This window comes from Lagopus muta, chromosome 1 (assembly GCF_023343835.1).
Source record: "Lagopus muta isolate bLagMut1 chromosome 1, bLagMut1 primary, whole genome shotgun sequence".
NCBI classification, from domain to species: domain Eukaryota; kingdom Metazoa; phylum Chordata; class Aves; order Galliformes; family Phasianidae; genus Lagopus; species Lagopus muta.
In genome coordinates, this window is record NC_064433.1 from 4,201,191 (window position 1) to 4,215,694 (window position 14,504).

General features: G+C 45.6%; 1 protein-coding gene across 1 annotated transcript in view; it reads right to left on the bottom strand.

Moving 5' to 3' along the window:
* Nucleotides 1-9,855, bottom strand: part of SFMBT2 (Scm like with four mbt domains 2) — a 114,288-nt gene extending 104,433 nt beyond the window's left edge. The window contains exon 1 of the mRNA XM_048933807.1: nucleotides 9,758-9,855. The gene's annotated coding sequence lies outside the window, so the exon portion shown is untranslated. The remainder of the gene's footprint in view (nucleotides 1-9,757) is intronic.
* Nucleotides 9,856-14,504: the final 4,649 nt, after the last annotated feature.

Here is a 14,504-nt window from a genome sequence, read left to right on the forward strand (position 1 = left end):
CTAATTAACACTTCAAACAAAGTCTCCAGCCATATTGTTAACAGCAGCATGCTGACTGGCCTGCATCAACAACACTAAACAAGCAACATACAGTGCAATTCCCTCATTTCTGTATGTCTGTGCATCTCAAATTAAGGACCACGAGCCACGTGGCCAGCCTGTCAACTAGGGAATGGGAAAAAGCAGCAAAAACCACTGAAGGTGACACTACAATGGAGCAGCAGCAAAAAGAAATTGATTATGAAATGCAATTGAAAGAAGGAAGAAAAAATCCCCTGCTTTCAGATCCCTTGTTCATTTGGTGGTTCAAACCGGTCTGATGCTTTCCCCACGCAGCTCCCATTCCCCTGGTACTTAATTCACATCCAGACTTCTAACTCACAGGCAGAAAAAGGCAGCCAATATAAAAGAAAAGAATCTCTTTTATTTGCTTCTTCCCACAGCTGTCAGTCTTAGCTGCATCATTATCTCAAACATGCTGCCTTGTCATCTCTATCAATATTGGCTCTTTGAGTAACTGCCTGCGTTGGCTTTGTCACATCATTCTACAGTTCTCATCTCCTGTACACTCCTCCTTCTTTTTCTTTCCTTTGGAATAAGCTCCTGCAGGGAGAGGGACCCCATGCACACACAAATCCAGCACCCCAGGATCATCCCTTGGAGTGTCTCCTTAAAAATTGAACTTCCTCCAAAACAAGGTTAATTAATAGGGACTGACATACTAAAAAGGCAAGCTATCAGAACAGAGGATGCAAAAAAAAAAAAAAACACAAAAAAACCCTATATCCTTGAAGTTCCCTATCTGGATAATTTATGTGCATCAATTATGTCAGTGTACTGTGGAGGCCTGAAAGGTAGAAAAGTACAAATACCACTGTTTTCCCATGGATCTGGCTCCTGCCTCCTCCAATGTTCAGTAACACTGGCTTCACCCCTAGGTACATCAGGATGTAAGGAATCTGCATCTCTTTTCCCATTTGAGTTGACTGAAGTGGAATATAGGGGAGATCCAAAATAACTGCTAGTGAATGACCTCTCAAAGCTAACCACCATCGTGTGTCATTTTAGACTCTTCAGCAGAGTCTATTGTGATAGGACAAGAAGAAATGGTTTCAAACTAACACAGGAGATTTAGATTGGATATAAGGAAGATGTTTTTCCTACAACAGGGCGACGAAAGGAACAGGTTGCCCAAAGAGATGGTAGATGTCCAATTCCTGGGGACATTCAAGATCAAGCTGGATGGAGCTCTGAGTAAACTGACTGAGCTGTAGGTGTTCCTGTTCACTGCAGAGGAGTTGGACTAGATGACCTTTAAGAGTCCCTTTCAACTCAAATGATCCTATGACTTCATGCAGCCTTTCCAGCCTTCAAGCTTTTTGCACGCTACGAGTGGAAAAACCCACTGCAAAGCAATCAAGAAAACTAGTTTGAACAAGAACTGAGACCAGACCAGCCATCAAGAAACTGCAGCATTTGGTGCTGAGCCTCTCAGTCCAGACACTTCAAAACTCATCTTGAATTAGGCTCTCCCCACTCAGGTGATTCATCGAGGCATCTTCTCACCCACGGGTCACAATACACAATCAGGCATCACTGAACAGTCAAAGCATACAGGAATCAACTCCTGCCCTAAAAGATTCTTCTCCAAAGCATCACTTCCCTCTTCGGGATTCACTCCTCATTGGGTGTCTGTTTGAACACTCCTGTGGCTCTTCTGGTTGCCATCATTGCCTTTAGTGTGGAGATAGGTACATCCCAGAGCATCCCAGCCTCAGCAAATGCTAGACTCCTGGTAACCCCACTGCAAATCACAACACACAACCTCCAATTCTTACAACTCAGGTCAAGTCAACAGCATTTTCTCTCAGGTCTAAAAGTCCCAATCTCCAGTCTTTGCTTTAAACAATGCAGGTGACCTTTTTCAATGCTCAGAGACCATCCCCCAAAAGCACGTAGGCAACACAAGACAGTACATTCAGTCTTCAGCTTCCCCAAAAAGCTAGCTGACAGGCAGTGCTGCCCATCACCCAACTCCTTTAACATGAGGATGCTCAGGACTAAAGCTGTGGCAGAGAAGAAAGGCTGCTCCTTCAGGCAGAGGTTCCCAAATGAAACCACACTTCATGAAGGATGGATAGTGGCAGCCTGCCACAATATTTACACCCCCTGAGCATCTGCACAATGCAAACGGAGGCTCGTTCAGAAAGGCTATTGAACACATCAAGGAACAGCTTTCACCTCCCAGAGAAAGAGCCTGTCTCCCTTCTCAGACAAAGTACCAGTTGGAATCCTTTTAAGGATCACTTCTTCCAAATTCCTGTCCCTTTACTTATTTGAGGGGTTCCCTCACCAAATGTTTTCATTTATATGAAGTGACAATTTCTCCTTCATACTGAATACCCCACAGGACTTTATTAGGGGCAGCTCACTGTTTTGAACAGTGCTGTATCAGTGCGGATGTATTCTGGAGTGGAAGAAACAAACTCTAACTAACCCAGAGAAGCAAAAAGCGTTCACAATATTCAAATACATTTAAAAAAAAAAAAAAAAAAAGTTGAAAATGAGAATGAAAATAATCTGTTTTCCACATTTTTTGGCGGATAGAATGGGAAGATTTGGATTTAAACTGCAGGAGGGTACCAGGAAGAAAATCACTAATAATGAATCCAATGAATGCAGGAAGGGCACAAAACATCTCTGTCTGGAGGGGCCAGGATGATACCTGTCCAGAAGAACATCCCAGTACAGCTAACCCCTGTCCCTGGGTAAAAGATGGTTTGCACAAGCCCTGTAGGTCCCTTCCACTCCAACCACTCAATAGGGTCAATCCTTCTGCTCTTGAACTTGAGCATGTTTCTTTATAGATTTATCACCTGTCTAGCACCACAGAAAATAAACTTTTCCCTCTGGAGGGAAAACAAGCCAAAAAACAGAGAACGGAATCATCTGGTCTGGTCAACCATCCTGAAGGGGAAAAAGGGTGGAGGCTAAGCTCTGAAGACACCTGGTGCAAAGCTACCACCCCTGGACGTGCTCAAGAAAAGGGGAGATGTGGCAATGAGAGTCATGGTTTAGTAGGCACGGTGGAGGTGAGTCGATGGTTGGACTAGGTGATCTTAAGTCATCTTTCCCAACCTTAATGATTCTATGACTGTGTGGAAAGGGATTACGCGAGGAGGTGACTTCCCTCTGTAACTCAGCAGGTCACTGCACTCCTTCCTACTTGCCCTGGTGCCAAATGCCTCATGCTTTCAAGGCAACAGACGAAGACCTGTTTCACAAAGCAATTTTCTCATCCCTCCACCCGGCACATAACAGAATCCAGGAGACACGCAAAGATAAATGGCAGTGAGATAAGGCAGCAGAAAGTAAAATAAACCTAATTAGAGCAAGTAAGTTGTTTACAATGAAAAGCCCTGCAGCATTAGGCAAGAAAAAAAAAGTGACAGGCAAGCACACCAATGTCTGGCTTAGGTACTCATCGCACTCTTAGCTACCCTACACTCAAGTGCAGCTAAAGATACAGAGAAGACTTAAAGCAAACCCCTGCCATGGACTTCCGCAAAGACTAAACCAAACTTGTAAAATTATCACAGAATCATTAGAGTTGGAAAAGACCACTCAGATCATCCAGTCTAACCATTAACCCATCCCCACCACACCCACTAAACCACATCCCTCAGCATCACAACTACCCTGTTCTCGAACACTTCCAGGGACACTGACTTCACCACCTCCCTGGGCACCCTGTGCCAATGCCTCACCAGTCTTTCTGAGATGGAATTATTCCGCATTAGACTCTGGTGGGGATCACCCCAACTTCAGGTGTTGATGACAGGATCTGTCCTCAAACCATCCCACTGCACTGCTGCCAACAGCCAGAAAGTTGAGCATATGCCTTTCCCCTGCACTGGGCTTACATTATTTATGCTCATTCCAAGCAGAAGCAAAATTCCTTCCTGCCAGAGCACTGATATTTTATACTTTCTTTGCATGGATCATAATGTCAGCATAAGGTGCCAGGGCAAGGAGAGGGAGGTCACCACGTACTCGCCTTTGTCACTTTGAGCTGCTCTGTCACCTGCTAGGGAGTTTTCATCATCTCCCTGACTCATTAATTTGGTCCTCCTATGGTGTGCGTTTCCACACATGCTAAAGACCCAGTGAAAACTAGTGGCTTTGGGAGCATGGCCTGTTTTAAGATAAAGCTGAATAAGTGCCCTGAAGAAGACAGTTGATACCCCCAGCGTCCTTTCATAGAATCATAAAATGTCCTAGGTTGAAAAGGACCTCAAAGATCATTTAGTTTCAAAGCCCTGCTATGTGCAGGGTCACCAACCACCAGACCAGGCTGCCCAGAGCCACATCAACCCGGCCTTGAATGCCTCCAGGGATGGGGCACCCACAACCTCCTTGAGCAACCCGTTCCAGTGTGTCACCACTGTGTGTGAAAAACTTCCTCCTAATATCTAACCTTCACAACAGGAAAAAAAAAAAAAAAATCTGCAGGGAAGAATACAGTCAGCTGTCTGCAATGCCCCTTCTACCTTCTTGCTTGAAATAAGGAAGCCTTTTAGATGGGCAACTTGAGTGCTTACAGCTGTTTATCATATCAGAATTTCTCATTTGGCACCACTCAGACCTTCACAAAGGATCTGTGGATCAGCCACGTCACCAGAGTCACATAACATGTTGATTTATGGACTTAATTTAGGGCCAAACTCAAATCTCCCACCAGCCCAAACTCCCATCACTGAGGGCAGTGAGTTCTGCCTTTATACTGCAGTGCCACACAGCAGTCAGAGCCATTTTCCAAAGAAAACTGCGACAAAAACTGGAATCCAAGAAACATCCACCATCTGACTCTAACACCACATAGTAAAAATGACACTTTAGGTCAGATCCTGCTTTGTTCATTTACACTGCAGAGCTGACCAGTGCTTGGTTTTGGTCCTACAGGTGTTTACGCCCTTCTCAACATTCAACATCCAGAAAGAAGCTTCATCAGCTGGGAGGATCTGCCAAAAAATAAGCTGCATCCCTCACAAACATCTCTTGACACCTCCTTCCTTTCCCCCAGGGGACCGGAGGGCAGCCAGCAGCCCCTGCCAAAATCTATCCAGAACCAAATTCCACCACACATTATAACCTAGAGCCCTGCAAGTCACACTTACACTGGCTAACTGCAGCCCTCTTCTCCAAGAAAAGAGGAATAAACACAAACCTTTTCCTTAATTCTTATTCGAACTGGATCTCAGGACTTGGCCCAAGCAATTAGAAGTTCCTCATGGTAGCTGCCCAGTGATGTTAAGAGCATTAATCATGAAGGCAAGAATCATGAATGCAAGTAAAAATAGCACAGGTTCTGCACATAGCTTTTTTTTAAGCTTCACACCTACTCAGAACAATCTCTTGATCAGTTGTCAAGAACCGCTTCGTTTGGGGATTTTTGTGTGCCTTTTTATTGCTACTTAATTTTAGAACAAACGCTTCTGATTCATAAAAGCGGAGTAACTGTGAACACGCTCTCCAAACCTTCTCTAGAATGCTTTGTTTGCAAGAGGCCAATCTCAAAATAAACTTTTTTGTGAGTTTTTAAATGTCAGATAGTCTCCTGCTCGCATCACTTCAACCCTCTGCACTACAACCCAAGCATTTTTAATCCCGGTAAGAGTGATACATAACATACAGAAAACAAATCTAATATAAATCTTCTGGCAGAAAACCTGTTGGATGGATTGAAGCGATTTCATCAGAGATGACTATCATGCAAAGATCAACAGAACATTTGAAACAATGAGATTCAAATACTGACAAGGTACCGTCAGCCACTCTAATCCCAAAATAACTGCTTCCAAGGACCAGTACGTTACAGCAATAAAACAAACTCAGTGTTTCATCAAATCGTAGCATCACCAAGATCATCCGGTCCAACCGTCCAGCTACCACCAGCATTCCCTCACAAAACCACGTCCAAATGTTTCTTGAATGCTCAATGTTTCAGGGACAGTGACTCTACCATCTCCCTGGGCAGCCCATTCCAGCTTCTGACCACTCTTCCTCTGCTATATTGCAAATAGCGTAACTGTTAATAACAGCAGCAGTGCTCCGTTTTCAGCACTGAGTGATGACACCGTCTGCACTGTTCACACACACAGTAATAGAAGACTCCAACATCTCCATCGGCCTCAGGTGATCTGAAATGTGCCCCCCTGGTTCTCACATCATTTTCTCACGAAGAGGGCAGATGTGGCACTGAGGGACATGGTTCAGTGGGCACGGCGGTGATGGGTTGATGGTGGACTAGATGACCCTTGCGGTCTTTTCCAACCTTAATGGTTCTATGATTCTCTGTGCAGCTTCAGAAATGCACTTCCAGCTCCTTCTCTACATTCTAGCTATGTGCCTCAATTCCTACTGCTTTCTCAAATGCTTTCCTTTGTCACTCGGACACAAGCAGACACCAGCCAAATCCTTCAGCCACCAGCACCACCTGAGATCCCCTCTTCCCACATCAACATGAATTTAGCCAGCAAAAAGCCCCTGAATAAACAAGACAGCACCTTCTCTGCCATCAGCATACCACCACACACACCCCCTGCTGCACTCTCCTATTATGCTATGGCTGCAGTGACCTGAAAAAGTGACTCAAAATACATATGTGTACTGAGTGGCTCAGAAGCGCACTTGGAATAGCACAAGCCCAGCAGGGAGAAGTATCCATAGACTAAACAGTTGACACTTGCAATATTTATTCTATTTCCAGTAATACCAGCATAAAGTTTTAATAAATGCTGCATTAAAACATCAGCTGTCTGTCCAGCCAATTATCACTTATAATCACAGCTACGTACTGCCTTCTACAGATGGTCTTACAGCTGTGTTACACTCCACCTCTGCAGAATCCTTTAGAACATCTGTTGAATATCTGTGTTTTCTCAGCTTGCTTATAATGCATCTACTATTCTGTTCCCTAAAATCAGCAAAGATGTATTTCCTCATGACTTACAATCTACTAGTTGCCTGATGGCTTTTTGCTGTATCTATTCAAATAGCTTTTAGATTTTTCTCTTAGTAACAGATTACACTGAGCCTCCATCTTATCAGAGGAGTTATCGGGATCTAATCCCTTATAAGCACTGAAGTTATTAGAGTTGTGAGACTATTTTCCTCCCTTCCTTCCTTCCTTCCTTCCTTCCATAATCTGTTGTAGATGGGAAAAAAAAGGTGGGGGGGAAGCCACTTGCATCCTTGCTCCCCTGATCTACGGTCCTAAACCCAAGGAGCAAACCTCCCTTATCCACTGCCCTGGCAAGGAGCTGAGAGTGGAGGTTGTACACCAACACAGATGGGGTGCAGGCTGCACCAGAGCAATGCTATGCAAAGCAAAGTGTTCCCCTCAGAAAGTGCAGTTTGCAAAGGGAAATGCCATTTTAAGCTGTTTTTTCTTTAGTTTTGTTTCTTTTCCTTTTATAAGCAGAATCCTGCAATGCAAATACATTAAAAAAAAAAGGGGGGGGGGGGGGGGGGGGGGGGAGGGAGGAGGGGATTGAATCCAGCAACACCCCAGGATAGAGCTGAGTCATCTCACCCAAAAAGCAGTGCCCATGGGGATGGGGAGAGCAGAGAAGGAAGATGAAAGAACTGCTTTCCATTTTGCAATGGCTCCATCCCTTCCCACCGCACAGAAAATCCCACTACTCCACCAGTGCTCCTGGATTTTGCAACCTCAGTCCCTCTGCCTATATGAAAGATATTTTCAGTTTGATAACAGGTAACAATCTTTCTCCCTCCTCTTCCCCTTTGCCATCCCTGCCCTATGAGCTCAGTGCTTCCCTGAGCAGCGCAACCTGGTCCAGGCAGGGAATGGAGGCTGGAAAGAGGGGGAAAATGGGATGGGAGATGGAGCAGAGCCCTGTGGGAAGCCAAAAACTCAACCTGCACAATAAGGTGGGCAAACACCACCTCCACTCTCCAGCATGATGGGTTTCTGAAGAACATCCCCAAAAGGTGCAAGGGCATCTTCCTCCCTGGGTCTTCCCTGTTCCTCCACCCCTGCCTGGGCACTGAGATGCTGGAGCTTCCCATCACCTCCCACAGCTGCAAAACATCGATGTTCCAAAGTGAACATCTTGCAGCGACGAAACAGCAATCCCTGAGCAGCAGTAAAACACTCCCTGCACTGGAACAAGGAAGTTTCTCCCGAGTCAGCCTCACTCCTCCGCTCCCCTGAAAAATGCTTTTGCAAAAGGCAGAGGAAAGGGCACAAACAACTCCCTGCAAACTCCTCGCCAACTCTCGTTTTGCTTTGCAAAAGCTGCGATTCGCCTCCCCTCCATCACTGCGGGCTTTTTAGGGTCTTTCTGTAGAAGAGATGCTCGCTGCAACACTTACTTGTCAGCCCAAATTTCAGTGCACAGCAATTTCTGAGCATTTTTGCACAATAGCAGAGGGGGAAAGAAGCACACCCCCGTTGATTGTCTAGGAAAGGTTTGACAGCTCCACCAGGACATCTCATCCCACGACATGTCTACTGCTAATGCAAAATAAATCATCGCTACATCTCTCGGCATTTTCTTTTTTCCCTCCCTCTTTCATGGCATTTCTGCAATTTTGGCATCCGAAAGCAAACCGGCCACGCTCCGAAGTCTGGGTGCTCCTTCTCGTGGTTTCCTCCCAGCACACACAAACCCCCGTACTTTTCCCACCCCTAAGTCCTGCGGAGGGGGGGGGGGGGAGACCCGAGGACGGAGCCCATCCCTCTGCCTCCGCATTGAATTCTCCAGCGCACCTCTCCGAGCAACAAAAGAGAGTTGAACCAGACGTGTGGCACCTCGCTTCTCTCCTTCACCCCCCCAACCCCCCCAAAATGTTTATTTTCAGCTTTTAAAAGACACCTTAATCCGCCATGTTGAGCCGACAAGCTTTATAAATATTCATTTACCGCAGTTCGGGAGCGCTACGGGGAAATATGTAGCGATCAGGGCTGCACGTTTTGGCACAGCCGATTGCTTTCTTTTCTTTCTTTTCTTTCTTCCCCGTTATTTGAGGCAGCTTGGTTCTCTCTCCCTCCCCCCCCCCCCCCCCCCCCCCCTTTTGCAGATTCAGAAGAAAGGCACTCGCACACCCAAAATAACTCTTTCCGAGGCATGCAATCATCAGCCTAGTGAATGTAAAAGGAGGTCGCGTGAGAACGTAGCAGGGAAGCACCATGAAGACAGATGGTAGTTTAAAGAGGAAAAACAAAACGAGAGAGAGGAAAAGCAAAAGAAAGGAAAAAGAAAGGAAAAAAAAAAAAAGAAGAAGAAGAAAGAGAAAAAACTGAGCGCATCTACAGCAAGACAAGGAAAAAAAAAAAAGAAAAAGAAAAGGAAAAAAAAAAAAAAGAAAAGAAAGAAAGAAAGAAAGCTCCGCACGCCCGCGGTAAATCGCGCTCGCGGAGCCGCGGAAGGACGGCGGCGGGGAGCGGCAGCCGCAGCCCCGAGCGCAGGTACCGAGCGGCACGGCCGGGGCTGCGCTCCAGCGGCCCCGCAAACACTTCACAACAACTCCACCGCGAGCACAATTCCCAGCCCCGCTGCCATCTCCCCTCCGCTTTTTTTTTTTTTTTCCTCAAAAAAAAAAAAAAAAAATTAATAAACCTTGGATAAGAAGCGGCTCCCTCCTCCTCCTCCCCCACAAAAATAATAATAAATAAAATAAAGAAAAATGCCAGCAGGGAGACCACAAGGGAGCCGCAGGGTGCGGCGCTTACCTGAGCAAGTTTGGGATTTATTTTTTTAGTTATTTTTTTTTCCGCTGCGCGGAGCCGACCCGTCCCTCCGCCCGCACCCGCGGCAGACTCATTCCAATATGGCATCCGCGCAGTGCGCATGCCTGCCGCTCTTTTTAGGGCTTTTTTTTTTTTTTTTTTTTTTTTTAGCAGCCAACTCCTTCAGTGACCTTTTTCAGCAGTTTCAAAAAAAAAAAAAACAAAAGAAAATAGAACTTAAAAATAAATCCGCGCATCCTCCCCCTATGGCAGTCAGCGTCAGTGCGGTGCCGCCGGGGCAGCGGTGCGGGGCAGCGCGGTCTCTCCGTGCGCGCAATTTTGAGCGAGAAAATGCCGAAAAGCCATCGGAGCCTTCAGCGTAGAGGGAAATCTGCTCTGATTTTTCCCTCCCCGCTCCTCCCCGCAATCTTTTCGCTTGGGTTTGGTGGCTGATTTTGTGTGGCAAAGAAACTTTCGGGGAGCATGGGGATACAGCGATAGGGGAAAAAGCACCGCGGCTCCTTCAGCCCCTGTCCTGGCACCCCCTGGCTCTTGTATTGCCGTATTACCTGGTTATTCCCCATTGTTGGAAAGAAAAAAAAGGCACGAAACAACACTAGAGCAAGCGAGGAACAAGACAAGATGCGAAATCAACTGGTGCGTACCCTCCCAGCGCGCAGCACACGCACAACTTTCCCGCTATCGTTTGCATCTCAGATCATTCTCTTTTATTTTTCCTTTAGTGCCTGCAGGGGATGAACGGCTGTATCGCGTCGTGCGGATGCTCTGGTGAGGGGGGTGTTTGCGCCTTTAGCCACATTGCGGATTTTTTTAGAATTTAGGCTTTTTTCTTTGCTTTGCTTTCTTTCAGGCTGCTGAAATCGTCCCTGACGCAGCGCTGGAAACCGCCCCGTGTCCCTCGCACCGGTTGGTTTCGCTTCCCTGTGGGGTGCTTGAAAAATCCCCAGGGGGAATTAAAACCCTCCTCTGCATTATTTGGGATGCCCCAGTTGGTGGTACCCAGCCAGCTCCAGAGCTTCCCCTACACAAGTTTGCTCAGCAGCTGATGTGTTTTGCAGGAATTTTACTACCTGCCTGGCAGCCCTGCCTAAAAGCTGAGCAATGCTCATTTGCTGGGGATTTTTGGACTGTTTGTAACCCTTTTCCCCGCAGCATTCCTGATATGAGGCTGAGGATGCAGGACACCTTTGGAGCATTTCCTGGATTCAGTGTACGCATTCAGCAGGCGAGCAGAAGGAAGGGGTTTCCTTGCTTCTGGGCTTTGTTCTTTCTGCAGTGAGGGTGTTCTGACACCCTCACATGGTGAGGACATGTCAGAGAGGTGGCGGTGATTTGGAATTGTAGAGTCATAGAATGGCCTGGGTTGAAAAGGACCACAATGATCATCTAGCTTCAACCCCCTGCTATGTGCAGGGTCGCCAACCACCAGACCAGGCTGCCCAGAGCCACATCCAGCCTGGCCTTCAATGCCTCCAGGGATGGGGCATCCACTTTTCCCATAGTTAACCCCAGCTCTCCTCTGTCCCTTTGCAATCACCATCATCCTTTCACCTATCCTTGCCCAGAACTCAATGCTGAGGCTCCCCATCCCCTTCCTCCTCCATCAATCCATCTCCTTTCCCTTTCACCATTCCATACCCTTTTTCTCACACCTCTCATAGGTACACCAGCACACCATGATGTGTTTGTGCCTCAGAACAAGTGAGGCAATAGAGATGAAGGGGATACATTCATGGAGAAAAGAACAAATGCTTCAGACTGTGCGTTTCTTCACCACCTTCTTGCCATTTCTGGTCCATCTCCAAAAGGTCATGGTTTGGCTCCTCTTGCTCCAGCAGAGTTACTGTGAAACAAACACTTCAAGCAATTCATATTTTTCAGGCTTTCAGGTTGGTTCAAAATAGAAAGGAAATGCTGTCAAAGCTTCAAGATAAGACGAAAACTCCAACAGATGCCAGGAAAGCACTGAAGTCCTATTTCTCCAGATGATCGTGGAAGTGGTTGACATTTTCAGCACGGTGACATTTCATATTTTCAACATATTTGTGAGTGGAAGATGCCCTGCAAACATGATACCTGTGTTCTTGCTCCTTTTAACCTGCTCTAAATTAGGTTACCCTGAGGCTTCTTTCACTGTGGCATATTTCAGTGTGGCTAAGGTCATGCCATGTTCTGACACTGCTGTCACCCAAGCTAGGGACAAACCAGCAGTTCTCACTGCATGAAGTTCTTTTCCAGCTCCCTTCCATTAGAAGGAAGGGAGCTGGAATGTGTGCTTCATTTTCATACCCATTTAGAGTCACAGAATCATAGAATTGTTTGAGTTGGAAGGAGCCCTTTAAAGGTCATCTGGTCCATCTCCCCTGCAATGAACAGGGACACCTCCAGTTACATCAGGTTGCTCAGAATCCCATCCAGCCTGATCCTGCATGTCTCCAAGAGTGGGGCAACCACTACATCTCATTTAAAGGCTCTTTTGTTCCTCTGATCTCCCTGGAGTTTCTTCCTCCCTCTTGGCCCTCTCTTATTTTCACTTAGAGACCATTTCTGAGCAGCTGACAGCATGTTTGGCCATGTATGTAGAGATGTAAAAGAAAGCATTATCCTTGTGCAAGGAATTTATTATCTAAATTAGCTCGGTGGAAGCTGTCTAAAATAAAATGAAGGCTGAGGGAGAAAATCACTCCAATTTTTTTTTCCAAGGGGCTGTTTCTGTAAAACTTATAGATACAAATGTCAGGTCTCATCTGTAGATGGCTGTAACGACTCCTGCTGGTTGCTGAGACGTTGGGTCTTGCTCATAGCTGGGAATACAAATTTGTTTAGTGGACATGAAGTACAGCAATCTCTGATTTCATTTTAGTTCTACCTTTTAGAGAATTACTGGGAAAGAGAAACTTCTCAGAGAAATACTGAGTTGTCCCAGCCTCGTACTCCATGATTCTGTGATCCCAAGTATCCCAAGATTTAAAATAGGTTTAATCCCTGGTGAAAAATCATACCAAGCTTAGCTGCAGTTTTAGTCTCTGTAGTACTGTGTTCTCAGGGGTATACCTTCAATTATTAAGTTACATACATTTTGCTGCTGTTGATGCTGCAGTGTCACACCTGTTGGCAGCCACTTACCACCAAAACTTGTATTTCAAGTTGAGAAAAGAAGTTTCTCAATATTTTTTTACTTTTTATGTTTTTAAGAAAAATGCTTTAATGTAAATAGGATTGATAAAAGATTTACCTGAGCACCGAGTACTCAAATTATGATTATCATCCAACTGCTCATTTCTGATATTCACCTCCCCAGAATATTCACACTCCACGTTGTCCATAGCTGAAGAAGAGAAACATGTACAACCCAGTGGAATTCACAATCTCATTGTTCTAGATTAGGAATCAGTGGTTTCTGAGTTCCAGAATAGGTTATCAATACAAGAAAAATGCATCCACTTCCAAATCTGGAATCTTTAGCAGGTCTAGGCTTTAGGGGACAGGTGGGGATGTAAAGAGACTCCCCTACAAAAACAGATACTAGAACATGGGCATACAAATGTTATGGCATTAGCACTCCCAATTTCTCTCTTTGGGAAAGCTAAGTGCCCTGGAAGAGAGCAGGATTTATACTGATTTTATAAATCAGTAGAATTTATAGAGGGATGTGCATCTTGGCATCCTTTCCTGTCCCTGATTTCACCAGGTGCCTGAAGGACTTGGACTGTCCCACAATCTTAACAGAATGCTGAGATGATGCATGTATTGTGCACAGTGTGTAGGCTTTTCACAAACATAATGGTTGGACTAGATGATTTGAGTGATTTTTTTCCAACCTTAATGATTCTATGATACTATAAATCAGTGCATTAGTCTGGTAGGTGGTACAAATTGTGGAGTGTGATACCACATAAAATAGAAAATCTCCAGCTTTAGAAGTTCAGTTGTGATATACGCCATCATATAGGGCAGAAGTTATTTAGCAGTAGCCAGGTTTGTGTCTGGAGGAGTTTAGGGAGGTGGTGGACTGCTTTGGAATGCTGCTATTGAGTCACAGTGAGGAAGGGCAAAGATGTGTAGCCCCCAGTGATGAAATAATTGGGGATGATTAGCGGTGTCAAACCTGAGCTGTTGGACTAGATGGTCTTAGTGGTCTTTTTGAACTTTAATGATTCTATGATTCTATGAAGCATGGAGACTGCCCAGCAGGATCTTGGTCAGTGGAGATCCACATCTGTTCAGCCCATCCTCATCAGCAGCTGCATCTTCTGCCATAGATATCACCTTTCTGCAGGACTGCTGTTGGGTTCATGATGGAGCAGCTCTCTGTTGGGGGTTGGAACTGGATGGTTCCTAAGGTCTCTTCCGATCTAAGCCATTCTATGATTCTGTGATTTCCTCCCCTCCATGCCTTCAGATTTAAGTTTTACAGCTTCCAACCCACCATACGCTCTATCTCTTCACGAGCAGAAGGCATCTCAAGGCTGTCACTTCATGCCAGCTGATGTCAATGTTGTGTCGGGGATTGCTATGTCTTACCTACACCTTTGTCTCCATTTCATTCATTGGCTTCAATTCGGAGAAGTGATCCCTGTTAGCTGACGCCGGGATGCTCTAAGCCTAGTTTCGCAGTGCCATCTTCTGGAGAATAATACTACATTTCAAACGCATTTTGCAGACACCTTTTTCTCCTGATTTACTGCTGAACATAGGATGCTTTGAAGGAAAGTGAAATCACTTCAGA